We start from the raw sequence: 24,479 nt of genomic DNA, 5'->3' as shown, positions 1-24,479 counted from the left end.
ACTCCTTAGGACGGCGCGCGCAGCCCCTTTAAGAGGGAGGGAGAGCGCGCGCGCGCGCCCTAAGGACAGTGGCCAGCAGAGCGGGAGGAGGACGCCGGGCACGGAGCAGAGAGGTGAGGGGAACAGCGTCCCTGCCTAGCAGAGGGCAGGGACGCCGGCGCTACAGATGGCACAATCTGCAACTGTTGAACTTTAGAAAAACAATTAGTAAGTACTGGAGAACACCTATTTGCAGATCTAGCCTTTATAGAGTGACCATCTCCTCAAGAAGATCAAGTTCTCCAAAGGTGCCTTAATTTTATTTTTGGTTTTAACAATGTAATTATTCTGCCTACCGAAACTTTAGATTTTCTGCAGCATTAGGTGCTTTGTAACCTATATATTTGGAAATATTGGTGTTATTCACCAATTTTGGAGATGGAATGGCCAGCTGAAGGGGTTGCAGGAGTGTGGATTTTTTATCAGCATGTGTTTGTGTCCTGAAGACCAACATACATGTTGGTAAATTATTTTTGAGTGGCTTGATGGTGCAAAATATTTACACGCTTGTCAATTGGTGAGATGGCAACTCTCTTTCCTTTACTATTCATGTTGTGCCCCAAATATTTCATACAATGTGGGTCAGAATGGTACCTTTTGATGTCAAGAAGATAAATAGTGTCCATTGATGCGATATGGGAAGAACTCACTGATCAATGGATGAAGAGAGTAGTAATGCAATACACAAAAATTGGACTGTGGTGAAAAACATTTAGAGAAGGTGGAAACCACCTATTTAACACCTCATAAAGAATGGCCATTTCTTCAGGAAGAACAAGTCTTTTAAGATATTTCCAACATCTCTAAAGCTGGAATACCATGAAAAGACAATGAAAGAATGTCTCATCATTGGATAAAAAGGCCGATGGCACAATCTGCAACTGTTGAACTTTAGAAAAACAATTAGTAAGTACTGGATGTCAGGAAAATGCCGGCCGGTGGGTGCAGCTCTCTGGCACCACCTTGCCTCTCAGGTCAGTCAAGGTACTGCACCTAGAATAAGTAGTGCCAGGAAGCTGCTACTAGCGGGGGAAAACACGGTGGTGTGTTGTCCCTTACACGTCACCAATCCGTGACGCCATAATACAGGCACAACTCTCTGGCGCCCCCTCGCCTCTCAGGTCGCCTCTCCCTGGGAAATCCTACCCGTGAAAAAATGGCCAGCAGGGCATCCGCCACCTTATCGGCTCGAATGGAGGACAGAGCTACTGCCTCCGGGTACCGAGTAGCATAGTCTACCACAGTAAGGATGAACTGCTTTCCAGAGCTGCTGGGGATGGCCAGCGGGCCAATGATGTCCATAGCAATCCTCTGGAAAGGCTCCTCTATCACTGGCAAAGGGATCAGGGGAGCCTTGGGGGCACACCTCGACTTCCCCACTCTTTGGCACGTGATACAGGAGCGGCAGTAGTTGGCAATGTCTGTCCCCATTTGGGGCCAATAGAAGTGGGGCGGCAGCCGGGCCTTTGTTTTGCGGACCCCCAAGTGTCCGGCCAGAGGAATCTCATGGGCAACCCGCAACAACTCCTCCCTAAACTGATAGGGCACGACCACCTGTCTCTCCCTCATCCACTCCTGTTGGAGGTTACAGGGGACCGTTTCTCGGTACAACCTCCCCTTATCCCAGAATACCCTCTCCTTATCGGTTTCGGAGATGGGCTTCTCTGCGAGGTCCCTTAACGCCTCTAGGCTGACATCTGTGCGCAGAGCCGCCTGGAACTCCTGGCTGGAGGTAGCCAGAAGCGACGTTAGGGCCCCAACCTCACTGAAACCATCTGGGACCGGCTCTGGGTCCACAGCCAGTTCTGTTGTCCCACCATGGGATGAGGGCCCGGAAGGCAGCGCATCACGTGCGTTCTGGGTACTCATACTCCGGGTGACAGCGGCTATGTAGGCCGTCTTCCCGGAGGACAACAAACCCTTGCCATCAGCCTGACAGGCTGGAGGCACGGCCTCCCCACCGTCCCCCAATACCTCAGGAGCTGTGCCAGTCATGGGGCAGCTGCCACCGGCCAGGTCACAGTCCGTCGTGACACTGGGCGGCGGCACGGGACCACTGGCTTCAAGGTTCCCGGACTTGCTCCCAACGCCCTCAGCACTCATGCTAGCTCCATCTTGGGAGTCCTCAGCAACATCACCCCGTGGGGCGACGTGGCTGAGCACTCCGTTACCACAATGCATATCATCATTATACATCATATTAGCGTTCGTATCACTGGCATTCTCATCACATACAACATCGACAGTGGCATTATATGACATATTAGATCTGGGGGGGTTGTCAGGAACATATTGGGCAATCACCCGCCCCAGATCAGTCCCCAATAAAACATTGGTCGGGAGGTTCTCTGACACCCCCACTTCCCGCAACCCCCTCCCCGCACCCCAGTCTAGGAAAACCCGGGCCATGGGCAAAGGACGGTGAACACCCCCAATCCCGGTGACAGTCAGGGTTTTCCCAGGGATAAGATCTTCGGGGGACACCAACTCAGGGCGGATGAGGGTCCGTTCGGCTCTGGTATCCTTGAGCCCCATAGTGACTTTATCAGATCTGGGGGGGTTGTCAGGAACATATTGGGCAATCATCCGCCCCAGATCAGTCCCCAATAAAACATTGGTCGGGAGGTTCTCTGACACCCCCACTTCCCGCAACCCCCTCCCCGCACCCCAGTCTAGGAAAACCCGGGCCATGGGCAAAGGACGGTGAACACCCCCAATCCCGGTGACAGTCAGGGTTTTCCCAGGGATAAGATCTTCGGGGGACACCAACTCAGAGCGGATGAGGGTCCGTTCGGCTCCGGTATCCTTGAGCCCCATAGTGACTTTATCACCCACGGTGACTGATTGCAAATTGTCACAGACCCCCCCAACCACCCCACCCACAAAAAGAACTGCTGCAGCAGACCCCTGGCCTTAGGTGTGGGGTTCTTCTTCTGCCTCTGCGGGCAGGTGAGGCTGATGTGACCAGTCTTGTCACAGGTATAGCACTTACGGGAGTCAGATGCGGGCCGGGTGATAAAAGATGGGGCAGGACCCGCTGAGGGCCGGCTGGCTGGAACACTGGGGGCGGTTGTCGGATTACCCCCTTTCCAGCTGGCGGTGGTGGACTTCCGCACCTCTGGTGTGCGGTTGGCCTCATAGGTATCCGCAATCTGGGCTGCTTTGGCGGCTTCCCTCGGCTCCCGGTCAAGCACAAACTGTCTCACTTCCACTGGGCAAAGATGAAGAAACTGGTCCTTCACCATCAGATCCTTCAGGTCCTTGAAGGTGGTGACTGACAGTCCTTGGATCCACTGCTCAAAGTTGGTTCTGAGCCCATCTACCACATCGCTGTAGGTGTCATGTGGTCCACGTTGGATGGCTCTGAACTTTTTCCGGTAAACCTCCGGAGTCAGCTGGTACTTTTTTATCAGGGCCTGCTTGACGGCCTCATAGTCTCCATCTTGTTCTTGAGGGAGGGAAGCGAACACCTCCAAGGCTTTTAATCGGAGCCCTGGAGTTAAATATCTTGCCCACTGGTCGGTGGGCAGCTGATACTGCCTGCAGGCCTTTTCAAAGCCTCGCAGAAATGTGTCCAAGTCCCCATCCTTTTCCATCACAGGGAAGTGCTCAGGACGGGGTTTAAAGCTGCTGGCACCGTTGGACTCACGGGTCTGCGTAGAGGGCGACTCGTTCTGAATCTGGGCTAGCTCCAGCTGGAGTTGTCTGTCAGCTTGGGCCTGGCGCTCCTCTCGGTCAGCTTGGGTCTGGTGCTCCTCTCAGTTAGCTTGTGCCTGGCGCTCAGCTCTCTCGGCCTCTCGGGCAGCTTGGGCCTGGCGCTCCTCTCGGTCAGCTTGGGCCTGGCGCTCAGCAGCCTCTCGGTCCGCTTGGGCCTGTTGCTCTGCTCGCTCCTGGAATTTCAGGATCAGCTGCAGTCGTCCGTCACGATCGTCTGCTGCGAGCTGCTCCAAGGCCATCTGCAGGTGGGGGTCCACACTACCTTGGTTGCGGGTATGGCTGGCAATCACAGGTGGGACCCCTGCAGCAGCGCCATCCGGGCCTTGGCTGGCCGCCCCATCATCAGGGCTCTGCTGTCGGACGGGCTCTGCAGCACCTTGTAACAATTCAGCAATCATTTGGGCCTTGTTTTTGCCCATGGGGTCAATCTGCCTCAGCTCACAGAGGGCGATGAGAGTGGGCTTCGTCTGCTGTTGATACCAGGGCTCTCCACGTGTAGCCATTGTTTGCCAAATAAAAGATAGGATAGAAAAACAAGAGAAGGGAGGGGATGCAACTGCTACACGTATAGTAATGTCCCAGACAAAAAATATTAAAACACTGAGTCTGATTTCTTAAAACTCTGCACAGAATTCTCGCAAGAACCGTGCAAGTTTTCAGTGACAGGAATGATTGCTCAATCCAGCCACTGATGTTCTGTAATATCCCACTGCTGCCACCAATTTGTCAGGAAAATGCCGGCCGGTGGGTGCAGCTCTCTGGCGCCCCCTTGCCTCTCAGGTCAGTCAAGGTAGTGCACCTAGAGTAAGTAGTGCCAGGAAGCTGCTACCAGCGGGGGAAAACACGGTGGTGTGTTGTCTCTTACATGTCACCAATCCGTGACGCCACAATACAGGCACAACTCTCTGGCGCCCCCTCGCCTCTCAAGTCAGTCAAGGTACTGCACCTAGAGCGAGTGGTCGCCGGAGAGGCTGTCCTGTAGCCCACTGGGTATTTGAGGCCCTCTGCAGTGAGGGCAGTATATATATATTTCCCTGGCTGCGCCAGTAATATATATCCACACCTCCGACAGTCACTGCCAGCCTTCCGCAAATCCCCCAGATGGTATGCTGCCACCAGTTCTGGTTTGATACAGCACGGTATTAATGGACTTGTATCGGGTCAGGAACCAACCCGGTAGCGTTTATGGCTTCCGGGAGGAGAACGATTACAGAACAAAAGAAACAGAGCTATTAAATTTTATATTTAATCCAAAAGGGAGGCAGTGTTTAGGAAAAATATATACATAAGGTTGTTACAAAGGGGGCATTAAAATACATAAACAGTTACATAAAATAAAACAAGATAAAGAGTGAAAATGACTTACACTACACGATCGCGGAGACGATTCAATATAGTGGGAGGGGGGGTTCTCCAGATTGCTGTTATTGAACAGGACCCTTTGCGTATAATTCGTATTCCCTCCAGCAATGAGTGCCCCTGTCTTCTCCATAGACTCTTTTATGCCTAAGGGAGATCTGGCCACATGCCCCTTGTGGTGACATGTGGGCCGGTCTCCAGCCTGTACATTTTTATTAGACAATGCTAGCTTCTGCGATAACTCATCGTTCGTTGATCGCAGAAGTTCGCAAACTACGCCATATTTTCCCTCACGATTTTATCTTTCTTTTGATATCACGCATCCCACAGCTGCAGTCTACTATTCGGGTGTTTTTGCGCTGCAGCTCCCTGATTGTGGTTACAGCCGTGGAAAAATACCTTCATATTCTGGGGCTGATTTGGTCACTACCCATTTGGGTCTCGTTATTGTCGGACCTATGGAACTCATATTATTTCATAACTAATATCGGAGTCAGTGAGTCTGCAAATTCCCCTTTGAAGCTCAGGGAAGACCCTTCACAGTTACACACAAATTAGGGAAGCCTGCATTTTAAGTACCTCCTGCGTCTTTCAGGGACAAGAGGCCTGTGTAACGGGTCTGGGAGACGGAACCTCTGAGCTACTATACAAGGGGGCGGTCCTTGTAAGGGAGCGGGTGGCGACCAGGGAAGACGGGCAGGCAGTCACAGCAGGTGACCGGGACAGTCTCTGGGTGAACGGGCTGGAGGTCACGGCAAGTGACCGGGGCAGTCTCTGGAAGAACGGGCAGGAGGTCACGGCAAGTGACCGGGGCAGTCTCTGGATGAAAGGGCAGGAGGTCATGGCAAGTGACCGGGGCAGTCTCTGGATGAGTGGGCAGGAGGTCACGGCAAGTGACCGGGGCAGTCTCTGGGTAAAGGGTAGGTACGACCTGTGATGGCTGAGCCTCCAGGTAGGCTAGCAGGCAGATGGTAGATGTGTGCTCCCAGGTGAGCAAGCGAGAGTCTCTGGATAAACGGGTGGTCACAGCATGTGATGGCGGAGCCTCCAGGTAGGCCAACAGACAGGCAGCAGATGAGCGCTCCCAGGTGAGCGGGCAGGAGTCTCTGGAATGGCAGGTGGTCACAGCACGTGATGGCGGAGCCTCCAGGTAGGCCAACAGACAGGCAGCAGATGAGCGCTCCCAGGTGAGCGGGCAGGAGTCTCTGGAATGGCAGGTGGTCACAGCACGTGACGGCGGAGCCTCCAGGTAGGCAAGCAGGCAGGTAGCAGATGTGCGCTCCCAGGTGAGCGGACAGGAGTCTCTGGAATGGCAGGTGGTCACAGCACGTGACGGCGGAGCCTCCAGGTAGGCAAGCAGGCAGGTAGCAGATGTGCGCTCCCAGGTGAGCGGGCAAGCTGGTCCATAGACAGACTGACAGGAGTAGGAAGGCAGACCGTCGGACCTCAGGCTAGCAAGCAGGTAGGAGGAATGTCAGGCAGGAAACAGACAGCAAACTGGCAGGTTTCTGGCAGGTAATTGGCAGGTAACTGGCAACGGGACCTGAGGGCTGAAGTAGAGTAGTGAACAGTGCAACAACATTGCTCGGGCACCTCCATTTTGGAGGAGGTGCCTTATATATGGTGAAGTCCTCCGGCCATTGGCCGGGGACTCCTTAGGACGGCGCGCGCGGCCCCTTTAAGAGGGAGGGAGCGTGCGCGCGTGCGCCCTAAGCACAGTGGCCGGGAAGGAGCGCGCGCTGCCAGCAGAGCGGGAGGAGGACGCCGGGCTCGGAGCAGAGGGGTGAGGGGAACAGCGTCCCTGCCTAGCAGAGGGCAGGGACGCCGGTGCTACAGCCTGCTTCCTAACGTAGTTTTCACCCTTCTTCCATGGCCGTGTGTAAATAACTATTTATCAGTCGTGCGTTAATTGGGGCTTTTGTGCTGAGCAGAAAGGGAATAAGGGAACATCTGTGTCACGCAGGTGGAAGGACATTTTCCTGATATTAATATTTTCCTTACACTGGAGAACACCTATTTGCAGATCTAGCCTTTATAGAGTGACCATCTCCTCAGGAAGATCAAGTTCTCCAAGGTGCCTTAATTTTCTTTTTGATTTTAACAATGTAGTTATTCTGTCTACTGAAACTTTAGATTTTCTACAACATTAGGTGCTTTGTAACCTATATATTTGGAAATATTGGTGTGAAAAATGCACCAATTTTGGAGATGGAGTGGCCAGCAGAAGGGGTTGGGGGAGGCTGGATTTTTTATCAGCATGTGTTCGTGTCCTGAAGAACAACATACCAGTTGGTAAATTATTTTTCATTGGCTGATGGTGCAGAATATTTACACGCTTGTCAGTTGGTGAGATGGCAACTCTCTTTCCTTTACTATTCATGTTGTGCTCCAAATATTTCATACAATGTGGGTCAGAATGGTACCTTTTGATGGCAAGAAGATAAATAGTGTCCATTGATGCGATATGGGAAGAACGCACCGATCAATGGATGAAAAGAATAGTAATGCAATACACAAAAATTGGACTGTGGTGCAAAACATATAGACAAGGTGGAAACCACCTATTTAACACCTCATAAAGAATGGCCATTTCTACAGGAAGAACAAGTCTTTTAAGATGTTTTCACCTTCTCTAAAGCTGGAATACCATGATAAGACAATGGAAGAATGTCTCATCATTGGATCAAAAGGACGATGGCGCAATCTGCAACTGTTGAACTTTAGAAAAACAGTTAGTAAGTACTGGAGAACACTAGAGATGAGCGTTGTTCTACTCGAACTGTTCGCCAATCTCAAATTCGAGCTGTTTTGGGCGGTGTTCGAGCCGGTCGGCGAACACGAACAATTTGAGAAAAATTCGGCTGTTCGAGGTTATGTTCGATAACTGTTCGTGCACCAAAATCATAACTGGATTTTTTCTCAGTAATGATGAAAATTAATGTTAATACGCAGTTTTGAGTGTACAGCGGGGCGGGGGGAGGGGCAGGGGATGGATCTCTGCAGGAACAATGAAAATCTCCATTTTTTTTTCTCTTTCCCGCATTTGCAGTGGGGAGGTGCAATCTGTCAGCCTATCAGCAGCGCACACACGGAGCGAAGTGCTTTTTTTCACACAAGCAAGGGCATGTGTGATTGGCAGTGTATGTCACATGTCCTTGCCCTATAAGACCAAGCCATTTTCCCCGTCGCCACCATTTTCTCACTGCTGCAGCTGCGTGTTAGACGGCACCGCTGTTGCTGTGTGCGCTATACCTTGTTAATTTCAAGCCAATTTTCGCACAAATATACAGATAGCTTGGGAGTAGGGAATAGTTGTGATTGCAGTCCTTTTAAGGACTAGGTTACAGCATTTCCTACGACTTTTATCAGGCAGCTCTGTGCTCTTAAATAGATAGATTGTGGGAGTAAAGACTAATTGTAATTGGAGTCCTTTTCAGGACTAGGTTACATCAGTTCCTATCAGTTTTTGCCAGGCAGGTCTGTGCCAGTGCTGTGCAAGTTTTTTTCACAGCATTTGGCTGAATCTAGCAAAGCTAATCCTTTTTGGCCTATTGCAGAGTGTGTTAGTCAGTGGAGTAGCCTATCTGTGTTGCAAGATATACCACCTGTGTATAGAATACCAATTTTTTTACTGCACCTAGTGAAGTAAAATCTTTTGGGCCTAGCATCATTCTATTAGTCCATCTATACTGACCTCCATCACGTTGCAAACTGAATATAATTTTTTTCTGCATCTAGCTCTGAAAAAATATTTGGGCTTCTAGCAGTGTGTGGGACTTGGTCTATTAGTCCATCTATACTGACCTCCATCAGGTTGCAAATTAAAAATAATTTTTTTCTTCATTTAGCTCTGAAAAAATATTTGGGCTTCTAGCAGTGTGTGGGACTTGTTCTATTAGTCCTTCTATACTGACCTCCAGCAGGTTGCAAATTGAATATAATTTTTTTCTGCATCTAGCTCTGAAAAAATATTTGGGCTTCTAGCGGTGTGTGGGACTTGGTCTATTAGTCCATCTATACTGACCTCCATCAGGTTGCAAATTAAAAATAATTTTTTTCTGCATCTAGCTCTGAAAAAATATTTGGGCTTCTAGCAGTGTGTGGGACTTGGTCTATTAGTCCATCTATACTGACCTCCATCAGGTTGCAAATGAAAAATAATTTTTTTCTTCATTTATCTCTGAAAAAATATTTGGGCTTCTAGCAGCGTGTGGGACTTGTTCTATTAGTCCATCTATACTGACCTCCATCAGGTTGCAAATTAAAAATAATTTTTTTCTGCATCTAGCTCTGAAAAAATATTTGGGCTTCTAGCAGTGTGTGGGACTTGGTCTATTAGTCCATCTATACTGACCTCCATCAGGTTGCAAATTAAAAATAATTCTTTTCTGCATCTAGCTCTGAAAAAATATTTGGGCTTCTAGCAGTGTGTGGGACTTGGTCTATTAGTCCATCTATACTGACCTCCATCAGGTTGCAAATTGAATAAAAAAAATTTCTGCATCTAGCTCTGAAAAAATATTTGGGCTTCTAGCGGTGTGTGGGACTTGGTCTATTAGTCCATCTATACTGACCTCCATCAGGTTGCAAATTGAATAAAAAAATTTTCTGCATCTAGCTCTGAAAAAATATTTGGGCTTCTAGCAGTGTGTGGGACTTGTTCTATTAGTCCTTCTATACTGACGTCCAGCAGGTTGCAAATTGAATATAATTTTTTTCTGCATCTAGCTCTGAAAAAATATTTGGGCTTCTAGCGGTGTGTGGGACTTGGTCTATTAGTCCATCTATACTGACCTCCATCAGGTTGCAAATTAAAAATAATTTTTTTCTGCATCTAGCTCTGAAAAAATATTTGGGCTTCTAGCAGTGTGTGGGACTTGGTCTATTAGTCCATCTATACTGACCTCCATCAGGTTGCAAATTAAAAATATTTTTTTTCTGCATCTAGCTCTGAAAAAATATTTGGGCTTCTAGCAGTGTGTGGGACTTGGTCTATTAGTCCATCTATACTGACCTCCATCAGGTTGCAAATTAAAAATAATTTTTTTCTTCATTTAGCTCTGAAAAAATATTTGGGCTTCTAGCAGTGTGTGGGACTTGTTCTATTAGTCCTTCTATACTGACCTCCAGCAGGTTGCAAATTGAATATAATTTTTTTCTGCATCTAGCTCTGAAAAAATATTTGGGCTTCTAGCGGTGTGTGGGACTTGGTCTATTAGTCCATCTATACTGACCTCCATCAGGTTGCAAATTAAAAATAATTTTTTTCTGCATCTAGCTCTGAAAAAATATTTGGGCTTCTAGCGGTGTGTGGGACTTGGTCTATTAGTCCATCTATACTGACCTCCATCAGGTTGCAAATTAAAAATAATTTTTTTCTGCATCTAGCTCTGAAAAAATATTTGGGCTTCTAGCAGTGTGTGGGACTTGGTCTATTAGTCCATCTATACTGACCTCCATCAGGTTGCAAATTGAATAAAAAAATTTTCTGCATCTAGCTCTGAAAAAATATTTGGGCTTCTAGCGGTGTGTGGGACTTGGTCTATTAGTCCATCTATACTGACCTCCATCAGGTTGCAAATTAAAAATAATTTTTTTCTGCATCTAACCCAGCCAATAGTTTTGGCCTAATACCACAGTTTGGCCACTCAGCTCTGCTCGGTTACCATCCATTGTTTTTTTGTGCAAACAACTCCAGAGTTGTGAATTAGTTAACCACCAAAATGAGTGGAAAAAGGCCTGCTGCTGGTGGAAAGGGGAATAGGCGTGTTGGGAAGGGGAAAAAAGGTTGTGTCCGTGGGGTAGGTGCAGAAGAAAGACCATCTTCCAGCCAAACTAAAATGTCTACTTCTTTTAGCGGACAATGTGATAAGATCCCTTTCTTACGGCCACGCCAATCGCTACAAATTCCAGATGAGGCACAAAAACAGCAGGTGCTTCAACGGATATCAAGTGCTCCTTTAAGTGGGCTCTCCTCCACATCAACTTCAACATCACAAATACTCCAGTCCTCAAAGGTGTCACCCAAATCGCACTTGCTTCCTCACAGCTCCCAAATCTCCAGCTGCCCGTCTGAGTATGAGGTAGAACAGATGGTTGAGTCTGCAGAGCTGTTTACTCATACTATAGCCTGGGAATCAGAGGTCGACTCCAGCGCTTCTGTGAATCCAGACGAGGAAATGATCTGCACTGATGCCCAGAATCTTTATGAGTCGGATCCAGGACCAGACGCAGAAGGTTCTGACCATAATGTAGACCCTCATTCCCAAACTGTAACTCCTGTTGGTGGAGACAATGAGGAAGACGATGATAAGACTCAAATACCTGATTGGAGCGACAACTTTAGTTTTTTGTCAGGGCAGGAACAGGTTGGCTCTGAGGACGACGGGTGTGATAACGCACAGGGTGATGATGATGAGGTCGGAGATCCCACTTACTGTCAACCCACAGTCAGCCAAGAGATGAGGTCAGCAGAGGAGGTGGAGGAAGATGCTAGTGACGACGAGGTCAGGTTGCGCCTTCCTGGACAGAGACGTAGTACTGGAAGCACGTCAACAACTGCATCCTCAAACACAACTCTGCCTCTCACCACAAGTCGTGGTGGCTCTTCAGGTCGCATGGGTGCTAAGCCTTGCATAGCCTGGGCATTTTTTCAGATCGATAAAGATGACCCAACTCGTGTTATCTGTAACATTTGTCAGCAAAAGCTAAGTAGAGGCCAAAAAATACATAGTTTGAGTACTTCATGCATGAACCGGCACATGGACATGAAGCATAAGTTGCAGTGGGAAGCTCAGTGTGCTACAATGCGGTCTAGCCGGCCGGGCCAACCACCGTCTGCCATATCTTGTGCATCCGCGGCCTCTTCATCCTCTGTGACTGGGGGGACAGCAGTCACACCTGTTTTGGGGCGCAGACCTGCCACCTCTTTACCCGCAACAGCCAGCGTGATTGGCAGGTCATCATTTTCTTTGGAGGTGGGAACACCAGCTGGTCTTGAGCGCTGTCCGACATCGATAGCACCACCTTTGGATCAAGGCAACCTAACATGTCCGCCTGCATCTTCCTCACAGACCGGCAGTTTGCCGGGGACACCCTTATCAACCCCGTCTAAGCACAATAGCCAGCCCTCGGTCCCTCAGATGTGGACAAGTAAAAGACCATTTCCTCCTAGCCATGAGAAAGCTAAGAGGTTGAATTTCACCATCTGCAAGCTCTTGGCTACAGAAATGCTGCCTTTCCGCCTGGTGGACACAGAGGATTTTCGAGACCTTATGTCCGTCGCAGTGCCCCAGTACCAGATGCCCAGTCGGCACTACTTCTCAAAGAAAGGTGTGCCTGCGCTCCACCAGCATGTCGCACACAACATCACCGCTTCTTTGAGAAACTCTGTGTGTGACAGGGTGCATTTCACCACAGACACTTGGACGAGTAGGCATGGACAGGGGCGTTACATGTCGCTGACTGGGCACTGGGTAACTATGGTGACAGCAGGACAAGGGGCTGCTGTCCAAGTCTTGCCGTCCCCACGAGTTGTGCGTCAATCCTCTTTATGTCATTTTTCCTCCACTGCTTCTGCCTCCTCAACCTCCTCTCGGTCTTCCACCTGCACCCAAAGCCTGTCTGGTCATGCCACAAGCTTTCTAACTGCGCAGAAGGGATCCTGCACACCTCCTTACTATGCTGGCAGTAGGGCTCAACGTCATCAGGCGGTTTTTACATTGAAATGTCTGGGAAATGTGAGTCACACAGCTGAGGAGTTGTGGTCAGCTCTGGAGAACCAATTTCATGAATGGTTGTCTCCACTGGACCTGAAACCAGGGAAGGCCGTGTGCGACAATGCTGCAAACCTGGGTGCGGCCCTTCGCCGGGGCAATGTCACACACGTGCCTTGTATGGCTCACGTGTTGAACCTGGTTGTCCAGCAATTTTTAGCCCACTATCCCAGACTAGATGGCCTTCTGCAGATGGCACGGTCGCTGTGTGCTCACTTCCGCCGTTCGCATCCCGCAGCTCAGCGACTTACATCTCTACAGAAGTCGTTGGGCCTGCCACTTCACCGGCTAAAATGCGATGTGCCTACCCGGTGGAATTCAACTCTGCACATGTTGCAGCGACTGTGGCAGCACCGACAAGCCCTGGTGCAATACGTTCTGACGTATAGCCTGGGCCAACGAGATTCAGAGGTGGGGCAAATCACGCTGGAGGAGTGGTCTCAGATCAGGGACCTATGCACCCTTCTGCACAGTTTTGAAATGGCGACGAAGATGTTTAGTGCTGACGATGCCATTATCAGCATGACTATTCCGGTGATTTACATGCTGGAGCACATGTTAAACAGAATTCGGAGTCAGGTGGTGGCACAAGAGGAGGTGGAGGAAGTAGAGGAGGAGGAGTTGTATGCGGAAGGGCTAACATCTGCAAGGTCCAGACGGTCGGCAGCACCAGGGCGGCAGGCATGTGAGGGTGGGGGAGATGATTTTACCAGGGCGCATGGTAGCAGCCAAACTAGTGAGGAAGGTGCAGGAGCCCAGGAAGAAGTGGAGGACGAACTGATGGAAGACTCATCAGATGAGGGAGACCTTGATCACATTTCTGTTGTGCGAGGTTGGGGGGAGAGGACAGAGGAAGGAAGCATGATTGTTACCTCGCCACCAACACAACAGGGACTTGGTGCTCCTGGATGCGCAACACACATGAGTGCCTTCTTGCTGCACTACCTGCAACATGACCCTCGAATTGTGAGAATTAGAAATAATCCTGACTACTGGGTTGCCACACTGTTAGATCCCCGGTACAAAAGTAAATTTGCAGAAATTATTCCTGCCATAGAAAGGGATGCACGCATGCAGGAGTATCAGCAGAGACTGTTGCAGAATCTTACATGTGCTTTTCCACAAAATACCAGTGGTGCACGTAGTGAATCTCACAGTTCCAACTTGCCAACCGTGGGACCGTCAAGTGTTCAGCACTCAAACCGTAACAGAACCACAGTATCTGCTGGTAACATCAATTTTGCGGAATCATTTCACCACTTTTTTAGCCCATTCTTTGCAAGGCCACAGGAGACAAGAAGTCTGACACATAGTCAACGCCTAGAGACGATGGTACAGGAGTATCTCCAAGTAAACATTGAAGCCACGACTGTGTCACTGGACCCTTGCTCTTTTTGGGCTTCCAATCTGGATAAATGGCCGGAGCTAGCCACTTACGCCTTGGAGATCTTGTCATGCCCCGCAGCCAGCGTTCTGTCTGAACGTGTGTTCAGCGCTGCTGGTGGTGTGCTGACAGATAAGCGCACGCGGCTCTCCACTGATAATGTAGACAGACTCACGTTCATAAAGATGAACAAATCATGGATCCGAAATGACTTTTCTACCCCTGTGTCATCCTGGGGAGAGTAAAAGCTTGATGATTGGTTAAAATCACCCTACCAACCGTTTTAAGCTTTCAAATTACTAATCATGTTTATCTGTATCTTGACTGGAAAATAATTTGGGCTTTGTAGCAGTGTGCAGCACTGATCCTATTAGGCCATCTATAATAAGCTTCACCAGATTTAAAATTAAAAATAATTTTTAGCTGCATCTAGCCCGGAAAATAATTTTGGGGCTCCGAGATGCGCAAGACACATAAGTGCCTTCTTGCTGCACTACCTGCAGCATGACCCTCATATTGTCAGAATTCGAAGTAATCATGACTACTGGGTTGCCACACTCTTAGATCCCCCAAACTTTTCGATCAACCTTTTCATTTTAATAAAGACCAAAAAAATGGTCATTTTTGAAATTATAAGCATTAGCAGGTTGTTAGAAACTGAAATCAAACAGTTTTCAACTCAAAACTTTATTCTAGGTGATGTTACATTTTCACATAGGACCCCTTGTTCGAAAGGAGCTTCTGAACTCTCTCGTCCATTGAATTTGTCAGGTTTTGGATGGTTTCTGCTTCAATTGTTTTGCATGAGGACAGAATACCCTCCCAGAGCTGTTGCTTAGATGTGAACTGCCTCCCGCCATCATAGACACTCCTTTTAATGATGCTCCAAAGGTTCTGAATGGGGTAGAGGTCAGGGGAGCATGGGGGTCACACCATAAGTTTGTCCCCTTTTATGCCCATATCAGCCAGAGATGCAGATGTTTTATGTGCAGCATGAGATGGTGCATTATCATGCAGAAAAATGATCTTGCTGTGAAATACACGGTTCTTCTTCTTGAACCATGGCAGGAAGTGCTGTTTGAGAAAATCCACATACATTATGGAGTTCATCTTTAGCGCCTTCAGGGATCCTAAAGGGGCCGACAATCTCTCTCCCCATGATTCCAGCCCAAAACATTACTCCACCTCCTCCTTGTTGGCGCTGTAGCCGTGTTTGCGTGGGGTGTCCATCAACCAGCCATCCTCCACTCCATTCATCTGGACCATCGAGCGCTGCACGGCACTCATCCGTGAACAAAACAGTTTTGAAATCAGTCTTCATGTAATGTTTGGCCCACTGGAGCCGTTTCTGCTTGTGTGAAGTGGATAGAGGAGGTCGACAGGATGGCGTATGCACAGCTGCAAACCTCTGAAGGACCCTGCATCTTGTTGTTCGGGGGACGTTGGAGGCACAAGCAGCTTCAAAAACTTGTCTGCTGCTATGACAAGGCTTTTTTGCCGCTGCTCTTTCAACCTGACGTAATTGCCTGTAGGAAAGAGTCCTCAATTTGCCCTTATCAGCACGCACACGTGTGTACTGTGAATCAGCTACATACTTCTTGATTGCCAAGACACTTCATCCTGATCATCGCACAATGTTGATTGTAGTCATGCCTTGACCTAAACACTCCACAATTTGTTGCTTCTCAGCAGCCGACACATCCTTTTTCTTTCCCATTTTGGCAGAAAATGTAGGCTGCTTAATAATGTGAGAGAGCCTTCTTAAGTAGTCTTGCCTTTCATTGGACACACCTGCCAAACTAATTAGCACAGGTGTCTGCAATTGCTTACAGTGATATAAAGAGCCCTGACACACATCACCATCAATGAGTTTAACTGACAAACAAACAAATTCTTCCCTTATCACTCCTAAACACTTTTTGCATAATAATTTGGAACGCGGTGTACATGTGCTTTTCCACAAAACACCAGTGGTTCACGTAGTGAATCTTACAGTTCTAACTTGCCAACCGTGGTCTGTATGGAATTGTTCAATAAAGGGCCCAAAATTAAGATAACATAGATGGGAGAGGTCTCTATGAATAGGAATTCCTAAGTATTTGATACCCTGTGAGGGCCAGGCAAAGGGAAAGTTGGACTGGATGGAATCCTATATGGATTTAGGGAGGGAGACATCGAGGGCCTCAGACTTCGCTGCATTGATTTTAAAATTTTACCATGTAACAAAGTGATCTATTTCAGCCATAACAGCAGGGATGGATATATGTGATTGAGTGATATATACTAGGACATCATCAGCAAATAGAGAGCACTTGTACTCGGTGCCTCCCACCTCAATCCACCTAATATTGGGGTTATGGCGAATTGATGAGAGCAGATGCTCCGTCACTAGGATGTATAAGAGAGGGGACAGAGGACATCCCTGCCTTGTCCCATTGGTGATTGTGAAAGGTGATGAAAATGTTCTGACGCACCCCCTGGGCCTTGGGACACCCGGAGCCGGACCCTTTTTGGTGGATGCTGGTGGTTGTAGTCTTCGTGGCGGCGATCCGGTTCCGTGGCTCAGGGCGGTCAAACCAGTGGCGGAACTATTTATGTGGTTTTGATGTTTAAATGTCCGACTACGCCACCCGTGGATTGCGGTCAGAGTGAACCGCCGCTACAGGGCAGACCGCTAAGGCTGGTGTTGTGGGTGCAGCAGAGCGTAGCATAACTCCCCACGGGAGGAGTATAGCCTCAGGGCAGTGTATGCGGAGGATGGGGGTGATGGTGCAGGGCAGCAGCAGTAACAACACGGAGTCAGTGATGCAGTTCAGGGCCTTTACTCACAGTTCTTATTATCCAGACCACGTCTGCAGGTAACGGCTGCCCACGTCGTACTGTGCTCACCAGGTGAGGGGCTCAGACAACTCCCAGATAACTTTGGAGCGCTTCACAGGACCCCCTTTGTGTGTCCTTTGTCTGGCCTTTCTTACCAACACTTCTGTCCGGCTGCCTCGGGCCTCCTCTTGGTAAACTTGGCGCCAGTTTCCCTGACCCTATGTGGTGCCTTCCTAGCGGGTGGAGCAAGGGGCTGCGCCACATAAAATGTCAGAGCCTCCGGTTTCTAGCTGAGGGTCGTTTCCTGCCTCCACTAGTTCGGGGACCGGTCTCCCCCTTTGGCCTGACCCCTCCACGCAGGTGGATTCTGGCGTGCGGTGGCGACTCGCCCGTCCGCACCCCTGGGATCCCTTCATTCCTCGTTCCTGGAGCCTTCTCCGCTCCTCTTCCTTCCTTCTCCCTCTTGCAGGCCTGGGCCTCTGTTACTAGGCCCGCCTCCGGAGCAGAGCTCATGCAGAGCCCCTGCTCCCTGCCACTTCTGCTCAGACTTCTCTGCACTGAACTAAGATGGTGCCCACCTTTTATACTCCCTTCTCAATGCACCCAGGAACTGCTTCCTCCCTGCTCCTGCACTGCAGGGTTCCCCTTCCTCAGTGTTCCCTCCCCCCACTCCAGCCAGGGACAGGGACTGTCGTGCCCATCTCAGGGGCATATTGGTCGCCCTGCCCCACGGCAATGTGGTGTAATGCATGCAGGTGTCGGGTCCTGATCCACACTCCATCCTTATCTGAGAGTGAGATATCACACCTCTGGGTGAGGTGCAATACGTCTGTAGCAACCGAGCCCTCGGTGCTACAGTTCCATTTATCTTCAGCCTAGGTGACGTATTGTGATACAGGGCCGTGATTTTGGCTATAAAAGGGTCCCCTAGACCCCTACCCCAAGCTTTTTAAGAGAATCATATATGGCGTGCCAGGAGACTCTATGGAATGCTTTCTCAGCATCCAACGAGAGTATCTACTTACAAATTTTTAACTGCATCTAGCCCAGGAAATACTTTGTGCCTAGTAGCAGTGTCTGCTAGTCAGCGGATTATCCCGGCTGTTAAGCAAGCTACACCACCTGTAGTTTGGACACTTAATTTTTTCAAAGGAAATGCTTCGGGACCACGGGATACTTAGTGAAGAGCATCAGGAGGCACCCCAAGGCATAGGGGCTGGGACTGGCACTAGGATGCCTTGCGGTGGACAGCCGAGCTCGATCCTTATAAAAGCTTTTTAACTGCAGCAGCTTTAGTGGACGCTACTGGAGCTGGAATTACGCGGCTGCTGGCATGAGACTTGCCCTCCAATAGATCCTTGTAAATGGATTTAAAGTGTATTCATTCAAATTAGAGGGACAATTTAAATTAAAAAGCTTAGAGCTGCCTCCACCACAGGGGGGCTCTCTCGACCCACCAGCGGACAGGCACCAGTATTGGGAGAGGGGGGCTGGCCGTCAGGGTTCACCGCGGCTCTGGCACAAACCCGGCGACACGGAGGTGGCACGGGCAGGAGCGGACTGGCCGTGTCGGCTTCTCACTTTTTGGATTTTAGAAGTGCATGACATGCCTATATCTGTGTCTCCCCCTCCTTTTACTCCTCCACCTCTTTTCTTTTCGCATGACTATATGTACTTGTCACTTTTCCATGTGTTAGTTGTGTCTTCTGAGCAGTTTGTCAGCTTTTGGACACCTTTGAAGGTGTTTTCTATGTGTTTCTATGTGTTTTTGTTTGCCTGCCATTGGTTTTAACGGTGTTCGACGAACACACGGGTGTTCGACGAACCGAACTGAACTCGAACACTACGGGGGTGGCTCAACACTAGAGAACACCTGTTTGCAGATCTAGCTTTTAGGTATCAGTCTGGTGCTGGATTTGAAATGGGTCCAGGACCTTTTGTGGCCTCCCATTTTAGTCCAGCCAGGGCTGATGCTGCTCAGCATTGATGTCAGCCCCAACACCTAGCTGGTCCACGAGACATACAGATTATCTCCTGTGTATTGGTACCTGGCAAGGTTAAGCATAGGTTGCAGATGGAGACAGGGTGCCTGGAATCGAAGTCCAGGATTCGTCGCACTGAGCATGCCCGTGACCTGGCGGATCGTGATTGGTGGTTTGGCACCCACCTGACCCGGTGACCTGGCACCGCCTGATTGGTCCACAGGTAGCGTCACCAATGGCGCGTCGTTGGGCAGGGCTTAGTCTTTAAAAGGCCCGCCCACAAATATGGCAGCGCGCTCTGATCATTTGAGCAAGTGATGCTGCTGTGTGGACAACTGTGTTCCACAAGCTCCCTAGCTGTTTGCTCCGTGACCTGCCGATGCCAGAGTTCGCTTGGCTAATTAGCACAGGTCGCTTAGGCAGGTTAGCTCCATAGAGGCAGGTTATCTCCATAGAGGCAGGTAGCTTTGTCTAGCAGCCTGGCTCAGCCAAAGGGGTCACCTATCACCCCGAGCAGGCTGCAGACGTCCTGTTCACGGCTAACGCCTGTCAGCCACATGGAGTTGAACCCTTCAGTCTGGTAGCACGCCGGCTGAAGGCACGTGTACCCATTGGCGTAGGCACACACACATCTTAGCGCCGCCACTGTAGTCCCTGTGCTGTAACAGGACTACAGATAGTTTTTCTCCGCCTATCTCCCGTGCTGTTAACGGAGATAGTGTGATTAGCTATACCTGTTCCAGTGTGCAGAAACATGGAAGGGTTTTACATTTAGGATGGTTGCTTTCCTTTCCACCCAGAACCAGGCTGCACCGCGGACCCCGGGGTCGGTTGCATTCCATTATATTAAAGTTGTCTGCAACCGCCCTCCTAACAGTTTCAGAGCGCCAGGGTCTTGCCGAACATGGCCGACAATAAACAACTGCAGCTGTACTTACAGCAACTGGAGGCCAGACTTAAATCTCTGGAACAAACTGCTCCGGCCACTGATATCACTGCAGTAGCTATTCAGGCGGCTACTCTAGCAGCCAATATTATTAACTCTGCTGCGGTGAATTCTACAACCACTGCAAGTGCCCCATTACCCCGTTTTCCTCTCCCGGGAAAATTTTCTGGAGATAGTAAACTTTGCAGGGGTTTTATTAACGTATGCTCCATTCATTTGGAGATGATGGAGGCACGATTCCCCTCTGAAAGAGCCAAAGTGGGATATATCATTTCATTACTCTCTCACAGGGCTCTGGAGTGGGCTACTCCTCTATGGGTGCGGAACGACCCGATTGTAGTAAATGCGGGTCTATTCCTTAAGACTCTAAAAAGTGTTTTTCTGGGTCCTCAAGTCACGCATGATACGGCTCTTAAGCTGCTTGCGTTGTCTCAGGGTTTGGCCACCGCCAGCCACTATGCCATTCTGTTCAGAACCTTTGCGGCTGACCTGGATTGGCCTGAGCGGTCGCTTATCCCCGTATTCTGGAGGGGTCTGGCTGGGCATATTAAAGATGCTTTATCTACCAGAGAAATCCCAACCTCTCTGGAGGAGTTAATATCTCTCGCTGACCGTATTGACTTGCGTCATGCGGAACACAAGTTAGAGCTGGAAGTTGCCAGACCTCAGTATCTGTTGGCACCATCCACCTTTAGAGCCATTTTCAAACCCAAGACACTCGACCCGGAGCCTCAGGCTACGGATGTACCCCGGACTAAGTCTAGTTCCTCTCGTTCCCATTCTGCACATATCTCGGAGCACCCCGTAAATAAGGGTTACAAGCAGTCGGTAAAACGAGTAGGTCTTACCACCGTTGGAGGAGGGGTATTAAATTCCGGGCCTTCTTCCTCCAAATTATTACATAATGTGACTTTGTCCTTTGGTAAAGTGGCAGTCACTGCCAAGGCATGGGTGGATTCTGGTGCTGATGGCAATTTTTTATCATCTACGTTTGCCCAGAGGCATGCCATCCCTATTGAGTTACTCTCAAGACCAATGAACATTAGTATTGTCAATGGTTCACTCCTGGATGTATAAATCACCCACCAGTCGATTCCTCTCACCATGTCATTTCCCCAGGGCAACCAGGAGGTTATTTCATTTCTTATTATTCCCGGTGGATTAGACGAGGTGTTATTGGGGCTCCCCTGGTTACGTTGTCATACTCCACACATTGAATGGAATACTGGGAGGGTTTTTTCCTGGAGTGAGGATTGTACATCTCAGTGTTTGGTCAAAATCACCCGGAGGGTAGTCTCTGATCCTCCTATCATTGCGACATCCAGTACAGATTCCTTGTCTGTTTCCAGGACCCGGGCCTTGTCAGATTATGTCGCAAAGAACTCTCAGGAAGAGAGGGTGGCTGCAGTGTCCTCCAACCCAGTTCCATCGAGGAGGATGTTTCTACCCCCTAATCTATGGAGTATGATGCTCTCCTGGGTTCATGCCCCTAAGACCGGAGCTCACCTGGGGGTCAAACGTATCACTACGTCCCTTCTACTGTCCTATTGGTGGCCCCGGTGGCGCCAGGACGTCAAGGACTTTGTTCCCGCGTGTCCCGTCTGTGCGAGAGATAAATCTTTTCGCCAGAGACCGGCGGGTACTTTCTCCCTGTCACCCGTGAAGGATCCCACACATAGAGAACCAGTTGTCACTTCTTGCCATCCTGCTTCCCGTCCTAAAAGAGGGTACCCTGTACACCGTAGGGGTCACTGTTTCGTGAATCCTCTGTGACCCGTTGGACTACATCCTTCCCCCTCGGCTCATGGAGGAAAATGAGCGTCAAGTGGAGGGGGGATAATGTTAGGCGTTGGTCTGCTGGATTTGAAATGGGTCCAGGACCTTCTATGGTCTCCCATTTTGGTCCAGCCTAGGCTGATGCTGCTCAGCATCATCGTCAGCCCCAACACCTAGCTGGTCCACAAGACGTACAGATTGTCTCCTGTGTGTTGGTACCTGGCAAGGTTAAGCATAGTTTGCAGAGGGAGACAGGGTGCCTGGAATCTAAGTCCAGGATTCGTCGCACTGAGCATGCCCGTGACCTGGCGGATCGTGATTGGTGACTTGGCACCCACCTGACCCGGTGACCTAGCACCGCCTGATTGGTCCACGGGTAGCGTCACCAATGGCGCTTTGGTGGGCACGGCTTAGTCTTTAAAAGGCCCGCCCACAAACATGGCGGCATGCTCTGATCATTTGAGCAAGTGATGCTGCTGTGTGGACAACTGTGTTCCACGTGTTCCCTAGCTGTTCGCTCCGTGACCTGCCGATGCCAGAGTTCGCTCGGCTAATTAGCACAGGTTGCTTAGGCAGGTTAGCTCCATAGAGGCAGGTAGCTTCGTCTAGCAGCCTGGCTCAGCCAAAGGGGTCGCCTATCACCCTGAGCAGGCTGCAGACATCCTGTTCACGGCTAACGCCTGTCAGCCACGTGGAGTTGAACCCTTCAGTCCGGTAGCACGCCGGTTGGAGGCACGTGTACCCGTTGGCGTAGTCACACACGCATCTTAACGCTGCCACTGTAGTCCCTGTGCTGTAACAGGACTACAGATAGTTTTTCTCCGCCTATCTCCCGTGCTGTTAACGGAGATAGTGCGATTAGCTATACCCGTTCCAGTGTGCAGAAACACGGAAGGGTTTTACATTTAAGTTGGTTTCTTTCCTTTCCACCCGGAAAGTGTTCGGCAGCAGTCCACCAGGCTGCACCGCGGACCCCGGGGTCGGTTGCGTTCCGTTATATTAAAGTTGTCTGCAACCACCCCCCTAACAATAGCCTTTATAGAGTGACCATTTCCTCAGGAAGATCAAGTTCTCCAAAGGTGCCTTAATTTTCTTTTTGATTTTAACAATGTAGTTATTCTGCCTACTGAAATGTTAGATTTTCGTCAGCATTCGGTGCTTTGTAACCTATATATTTGGAAATATTGGTGTTATTCACCAATTTTGGAGATGGAATGGCCAGCTGAAGGGGTTGGAGGAGGCTGGATTTTTTAACAACATATGTGCGTATCCTGAAAAACAACATACATGTTGGTAAATTATTTTTCAGTGGCCTGATGGTTCAGAATATTTACACGCTTGTCAATTGGTGAGATGGCAACTCTCTTTCCTTTACTATTCATGTTGTGCCCCATATATTTCATACAATGTGGGTCAGAATGGTACCTTTTGATGGTAAGAAGATAAATAGTGTCCACTGATGCGATATGGGAAGAACGCACGGATCAATGGATGAAAAGAATAGTAATGCAATACACAAAAAATGGACTGTGGTGCAAAACATATAGACAAGGTGGAAACCACCTATTTAACACCTCATAAAGAATGGCCATTTCTTCAGGAAGAACAAGTCTTTTAAGATGTTTTCAACTTCTCTAAAGCTGGAATACCATGATAAGACAATGGAAGAATGTCTCATCATTGGATAAAAAGGACGATGGCACAATCTGCAACTGTTGAACTTTAGAAAAACAATTAGTAAGTACTGGAGAACACCTATTTGCAGATCTAGCCTTTATAGAGTGACCATCTCCTCAAGAAGATCAAGTTCTCCAAAGGTGCCTTAATTTTCTTTTTGGTTTTAACAGTGTAGTTATTCTGCTTACTGAAACGTTAGATTTTCTGCAGCATTAGGTGCTTTGTAACCTATATATTTGGAAATATTGGTGTTATTCACCAATTTTGGAGATGGAATGGCCAGCTGAAGGGGTTGGAGGAGGCTGGATTTTTTATCAGCATGTGTTCGTCTCCTGAAGAATAACATACATGTTGGTAAATTATTTTTGAGTGGCCTGATGGTGCAAAATATTTACACGCTTGTCAATTGGTGAGATGGAAACTCTCTTTCCTTTACTATTCATGTTGTGCCCCAAATATTTCATACAATGTGGGTCAGAATGGTACCTTTTGATGGCAAGAAGATAAATAGTGTCCATTGATGCGATATGGGAAGAACGCACCGATCAATGGATGAAAAGAGTAGTAATGCAATTCACAAAAATTGGACTGTGGTGAAAAAACATTTAGAGAAGGTGGAAACCACCCATTTAACACCTCATAAAGAATGGCCATTTCTTCAGGAAGAACAAGTCTTTTAAGATGTTTTCAACTTCTCTAAAGCTGGAATACCATGATAAGACAATGGAAGAATGTCTCATCATTGGATAAAAAGGACGATGGCGCAATCTGCAACTGTTGAACTTTAGAAAAAGAGTTAGTAAGTACTGGAGAACACCTATTTGCAGATCTAGCCTTTATAGAGTGACCATCTCCTCAGGAAGATCAAGTTCTCCAAAGGTGCCTTAATTTTCTTTTTGGTTTTAACAATGTACAGTGCTGGCCAAAAGTATTGGCACCCCTGCAATTCTGTCAGATAATACTCAGTTTCTTCCTGAAAATGATTGCAATCACAAATTCTTTGG

The 24,479-nt window shown here is 48.9% G+C and overlaps 1 pseudogene; it reads right to left on the bottom strand.

Moving 5' to 3' along the window:
• Positions 1-842: 842 nt before the first annotated feature.
• LOC141171719 (uncharacterized) lies at positions 843-4,259 on the bottom strand (annotated as a pseudogene).
• Positions 4,260-24,479: the final 20,220 nt, after the last annotated feature.

The sequence above is a fragment of the Phyllobates terribilis genome, unplaced genomic scaffold (genome assembly GCF_046119375.1).
Source record: "Phyllobates terribilis strain yellow unplaced genomic scaffold, ASM4611937v1 Scaffold_12__6_contigs__length_324123572, whole genome shotgun sequence".
In the NCBI taxonomy this organism is placed as follows: domain Eukaryota; kingdom Metazoa; phylum Chordata; class Amphibia; order Anura; family Dendrobatidae; genus Phyllobates; species Phyllobates terribilis.
This window is presented reverse-complemented; position numbering and strand designations above follow the sequence as displayed.